Source organism: Crocodylus porosus, unplaced genomic scaffold, assembly GCF_001723895.1.
Source record: "Crocodylus porosus isolate Cpor-Errol unplaced genomic scaffold, CroPor_comp1, whole genome shotgun sequence".
In the NCBI taxonomy this organism is placed as follows: Eukaryota; Metazoa; Chordata; order Crocodylia; family Crocodylidae; genus Crocodylus; species Crocodylus porosus.
The window spans coordinates 75,838,080-75,844,718 of NW_017728918.1; positions in this window are offsets into that span (position 1 = coordinate 75,838,080).

Consider the following 6,639-nt stretch of genomic DNA (forward strand, 5'->3'; position numbering starts at 1 on the left):
TCACCAGAGAGGCAAGTAAGTGCATTGTGAGTGCATGACATTGAGGCTTAAAAGTTAATAAATTGAAGCAGTGGGCTTAAAAACCTACTGCTTCAATTTAGGACCCCTATTTCATCTCCAGACACCCTTAGGTTCTTAGGGCATTTATACATGTGATCTGGGAGTGGGTGGGAGGGGCTCTCAGAGCTGCTCTAATTAAAGCACCTGGAGCATCTCAGGTATCAGCATCCCTGCTGAAAAATGGTGGTAGGGGCACTTTAACTAAAGCTCATTGAATGAGCTTTAGTTAAAGAGCCCCTACTGCTATTTTGAAGCACAGGGACACTGATACTGGAGTCTGCTGCAACACAGTAATTACTACACTGCAGCAGATTTCAGCATTAATTGAGTCTGTTTCAATGCACTAATTACAGTATGTCAGGGCAGTCTCACTGTTCATGTATAGGTACCCTTAAGTGCTATGCTAGTTCACCTGTTAAAGTCCCTAAAAATCCATATTACACCTACTTTTATAACACCCCATCATTTAACACTTAAGACTGATCATTTAAAAGTGACAAGGAGAAGGAGAACCCATGCACCTTTTGAATTAACAGTTTTTCAGAGACTTGGAAAGGGTGGAAGAGAATAATTTTTAGACACTTTGGTTTACTTGTGAGCTTAATAGGTGAAATAGAATCTGGCCGAAGTCTCTTCACTCCCTGAAAAATCAAAGCTCTGGCTAACATCCTTTTCTCAATAAGTTTGTGCCAGAAGTAAGTAAACAAATAATTTATCAAATGATCATACTTCTACAAAAACCTTCACCTGAATATGTTTGAACCTACCCTTTAAGAAACCAGAAGCTTTTATATAAAAGCCCTGATTGCACTTCCATGAATTTCATTCCATCCAATTTATAATTCATGTTTTTCAAGTAATTTTTGCCCACCTGCTCACTGTACCGATGGATAATGAATGACATTTTGCTTTTGAGAATACACTTCTGTAATCCAGCACTGAAAGGTAGGCTGAAAAACTGATGTCTTAATAGCTCAGGTTTTCAAAGCAGGGGAATAGTTAGTGTCAGACAAAGTTTTAAGTTAATAGGCATAATGTTGAAAGCTGCACGCAAACCTCCTCTTGAAATCTGGGAAAGCTTCGGACTTCAAGAAGTTAAGTAAGATGGACTAATTGCTAGTATAACTTCATTAAAGTAATTTGAGTTTAACTAAGGATTACTCAGAATTTGACCCAGTATGCTTGTTTAGTTGCCAATATTAGCACTGCACTTGGCAGGAGTTTATTGAATGTGGGAACTGCAGAACAGTGAGTAAAAAAAAAAAAGAGGGAGAGAGAAAAAGAGTTTCACTTCAGACTTTAGTATCCATAGACCTACTGTACTACAGCTTGTCATTTTGTATTCATGTATTCAGGATTGTTTGTTTTTTTTTAATCCTAAACCATGAATATCCATACAATGTTGAGCTTTCTTGCACAGCACTGTAACTCCTTTCATGCCTTAAGCACAAAAACTATGACCTTGCTCATGTACTTGAATAGATGTCTTCATGAGCTGCTCAAAAGACAATGAATAATGCCATTCATATAGCTCTTTCTATATACTAGAGACACACAACACTGAACAAAACGCTTAAAAGAGGTGCACAATGAAAAGAGAAATTCAAGGGAAAACAAGGTTTAAACAACAGGGTTAGAAATAAGAAGCCACACTGAGAATGGGCTTCAGTGTAGATATTACTTCTAGCTTGCTTTTAAAAATGATGGCCTTTTTGCCATCTTAGTTTTGTAGTAGGCCATAAACTTTGGACCACAACATAGTGGCAGATTAGTTAGGGTGTCCGCATCCACTCAGCCCAGCTCTAAAGGGATACCTGATTATTTAGGCTTAGGAGACAGAAGGCATGGCTACACAAGATGCTTTACTAATCTACTGCACAGTAAAGTGTCTCTGTCTACACATGTGGAGAATTTGCTTAGCAGTAAATAAGGCTACTGCACAGTTAGCTAGTAACTGTAAAGGGCAGAATTTAGGAACAGCTCTCAGTGTTTGCATACCACATGTTCTCTTAGTTGTCTCACTTTTCTGTTCTGTACTGTGTGGTATCTCTGTGCCATGTAGGAAGGCAATACAGGGCACTGACAGAAGTGCAAACCCCTCCCCGCCCTTTCCTGGAAGAACAATTGCATCAGCTTGACCTAGCTCCCTAGCATCTATATAGCTTCCCTGTTTCTGTGAGGCTTTTTTGTTGCTTTTATCTACTAGCTGATTCAATCAGCTAATAGATAAAAATGCCACCTAGCCCCAGTGAAGTGCGTGAACTATACAGATGCTGGGCAAGCCAGGTCAAACTGATGTGATTCCTCTTCTGGGCATGCACTACATTCTGGGTGGGAATGCATCTAGCTGAAAGTAAAGCACTGTTTTGTTTTGGTTTGGTTTTGCCATGTCTGTAAGCAGTCACAGTGATCTAACTGAAATCACAACAGAATGATATGTTAGGTGAAATTACATGTTACACTTAAACTATACTACAGGAATTTAAGATGTGAGCTTCCATGTGTTAAAGCTCGTTAGTCATGCTGAATGCCCTCTGAGCATCTCAAAGTTATGCCATTTCAGCAGAGGGGTAACTGTGGACCAAGCTACCTAGCTTTTGTTAGAGTAAGTTTCGTCTGCTCCATGAAGATACAATGAGCAATTTTCAGTCCTCCAGCATCCCAGGATGCAATAGTCCAAGCCTCCTCTCACAACTCAGAGCAGGGATAGAGCCCAAGTGGCCTGGCTTCTATTCATGCCCCTGTTTGCCCTCCCTATTGTAGCAAGTCATAGTTATACAGACTAGAAACAGTATTAACTCTATAATAAGCATGTCTAACAACTCACAGCAGGCACATCCAGATGAGCACGCACCTGCAGTTTGCAGTGCTTCAGACCTGTTAGTGGCACTGCAAACTGCACATGATGAATATGTAACTGCACTGCACTGCAAATTTGCAGCATGGTGCCAAAATTTGATACCAGAATGTCCCAGTATAAAAAAATGATGCAAAAAGTGACATGGCAGCAGTGTGCACTCTCAGAAACGGCGCCTGGCTGTCCAGAGACAAGCTCTGGCTTCTGGGCAGGCTCTGTGCAGCTAGATCAGTGCTGCTGCTGACCCAGGAGGCCCTCAGGACCCCAGGTAAGGCTTCTGGGCTCACAGCTGTGCTGGTCCCAGCCTCCCATACTCCAGCTGAGACAATTTGGCTAGCACCAGAACACACAGGCAGGGGCATGCTCTGTTGCCAAAAGCTTTTTGTGCCCTTGGAAATGCATGCTTCTATATATGGATATGCACCCAGCATGTTCTAACTTTAACACTGCTTAACATAACTCATATTTAGTATGATCTACATTTAACTTCTGCTCTTAACTATTGTACATAGGACTTTAGGCCCATAACTTGAAGTGTTTCTAAATTGCTTGCTGCCACTGGCGGCAAGTTGGGGGTGCACGCGGATGTATGTGCACCCTCTGAGACTGGCAATGCACCCTCTGCAAAAAGTGCCTATGACAGTCCTGTTGGTGTCTACAGGCAGTAGCTGCCCCCCTGCCCTACCCCTTGACGCTGCTGGCGGGAAGTGGGCAGTCCCTAATCACAGCTGGTTGCTGCTGACACTGCCAGCGGCATCTATGGGTGATCGCCAACTGCTGGTTGATGCTCATCACAGCTCGCCTGCTGCCAACACTTCTGCAGCCACCTGAAGGAGCTCCCCACTTGGCCTGCCCCCACTGCTGACACTGCTGCAACTGCCTGCAGGAGCTCCCTGCTCACTACTACCACACCGCTACCACCGACACCATCGCTGCTGCCTGCGGGAGGTCACTGTGCCCCCCCAGCCTCTGGGGCACTTAGCATTCATGCTTATTACTTAGTTACTGGTTATATTTCTTACCTAATTTCAACCATATTATTATTTGGGACAAAGGACTGCAAGTAAATTCTTATTTACCTATTTGATCCTCCCTTTTGGTCTGTGTTGTATAACTTATATCCTTGTCAGTTGTCTCTAAGTCTTTATTAGTGCCCACATTTTGGACCAAGGTATAAAAATACTGGACTGTGAGAAAAAGTAATAACCTGCTTTGTCCATATTAATGTAAAGAACATGGCTTTATCAGACCAAGGGAGCAAGAAGTAGTATCTTTCCAAAACATAGTTCTGAGGACCACTAGAATATTTCTTTTGATGCAAGCCTAAGACAAGGGATATTATTTCTAGCAAGATGTGGAGGAGAGAAATAATTTCCGCCAGAGTCTGACTCATAAATCATCTTCAAGGCAAATCATCGTAACTTGTCTGTGATTGCAGTTTCAGCATCGTAAACCATACATCATTCTAAAACAAACAGCAGCTTCTGATGCCTTTGCTAATAGCAGACTAGTACTAGGTGATTCCTCAGACAATGAATTTTCAGAACTTCCACACTTAAGGCATCAGATTTCAGCAAATCCTTGTTGTTATGTTTCACTTGATAAAGACAACAGTGTTCTAAAAACTATTTTAAAATGTTAATTTATACATTGGGGGGAAAAATATTCACCATCTGTCACAGAAGGTCATTGGCTATATTTGGGTGTATTCATAAATTCATAGATTACAAATAAGATTAGTTGAGCTGGTCCCTATCATAGAAAATATGGTTAAGAAATTTGCTCTGCCTCTGTGCCAAATGTATAAAGGTTGGACTGGTTCAGATAAATTAAACAGAGATGAAAAAAGTAAGGTAGACTCTTACACTAAGCACCCCACATTGGTTATTGGTTCCTGGAACTGAATTTAATGTCTGGTTCTAAAAAAAAGTATGAGCTAAAGAGCCTAGATGTGATCATTTAAATTGGGGGTGGGCAAAATACAGCCTGCAGGTCAGATCCAGCCCACCAGGCCATTCTATCTGTCCTGCAGGGCCCATAAAAAATTTAGAAAATTAATATTTATCAGCTTCTGGTTGCGTGTCAAAGATGACAGGAGCCAGGAGCAGTAGGACCCAGGGGAAGCTGGAAGCAGGACCCAGAAGCCCAGCAACAAGGCCAGCTCAACCCAGCCTCACCCCAGCCCCAGCCCCCTCCCACCTGTGCCCCCCACAATCAGAAGCTTCTGCCTGTCACACGCTTCTGTCCTGGGACTCTGGGGCTGTTCACGCTTCCCTCCACCAAGGAAGGAAGCACAGATAAGAATGCAGGGTGAGGGAGAGGGGGGAGGAAAGGGAGGAATGCAGGTGATCATCCAGGTTGGGCTGGCTCATCATGGCCATGCAGCTGGGAGCCATGTGGTGTTTAAGCAGTTGGTAGTGGGCAGGAAAGCAGAGAAATGGCAGTTACAGGAGGGGCAGAATGGCAGTGAGTAGGCACATGAGAATGCAGTGACAGCTGGGTGGTTGCGCGGAGCCCACACCTGTGTCCCAGGGCCAGAACCGGTGGGACCCAGAGCAGGGTGGCAGAAACGCAGGGTCCAGCACCAACTGTGCTGTCCAGCACCAACTGTGCTGGAGGGGAAACAAGGGCCAAGCATTCTTGCCCCCCATTCTGGGCCCCAATGGTGCTGGTCCTGGGACACCAGCTTTGGACCTGTGCTTCTGCCCAGCTGTTGCTGTGCTCCCATGTGCCTGCTCACTGCCACTCCCCCGACCTGTAGCTGCCATGGCTGTGCTTTCCTGCCCACTGCCAGCCACTCCAGCACCACATGGCTCCTAGCTGCATCACCAGACCGCAGGAACTGGTACCCCAGGGCCAGGAGTGGGGCGGGGGCAGGGAGAGAGGGACAGAGTGTATGTGTGCATTCATAGGGTGGGTCCCACACTCACATCTCACCATACACATACACACTCCTCCTCACACTGCCATACATGCAAACCCCCACACCCCCACACCCTCACATGCCCCAACCACCCTCCCCCACATACACAGTCCTTCAAAAACCCCATACCCACCCACAACTCACATATCCACACACACCCCCACATGCTCCCTCACCACATACCCTTCACACCTATGCCTCCACAAAACTCCCCATACACACCCTCTCCCACACCACAGCCCCCCACAAACCTATACCTACCCTCTCATACCCCCCATACCCCCACAATATACAAAAGTAAGACTTCATTTTAAGCTATTGTGCAATCACCTCTCTGTACACTACACAAACACATGTAAATTAGGGCCATGCAAAGCTTCAGTCACTGATTCAATTAAGCACAGATTTGGCCCAATTTGGTGGCTGAATCTCCAAATCCAAATCAAATCAGGAGACCCTTTAATCTCTCTGAATCAAATCAGAGCCCTCCAAATTGATTCAGAGAGATTTGGAAAGATTCAATGATTTGGACATTGACACAGCTTCAATACGGGTTCAGGTCCCGTAGCCTCTCCTCATAGGGCTTGCCCTGTTGTCCCCTGATCATACGAGTGGCCCTCCTCTGGACCCTCTCCATGCTGTCGACATCCTGATATCTAACCTAAACCTACCCTCTGCCAGCTTGTGACCGTTATGCCTGGTCACTCCTGGTGGTGCTCGGGGGCACAGGGACTCCCCCAATGCCTGCTGATCCCCCCTGACTAGTTTATAACAGGCCACAAGATCCCCCCTCAGCCTT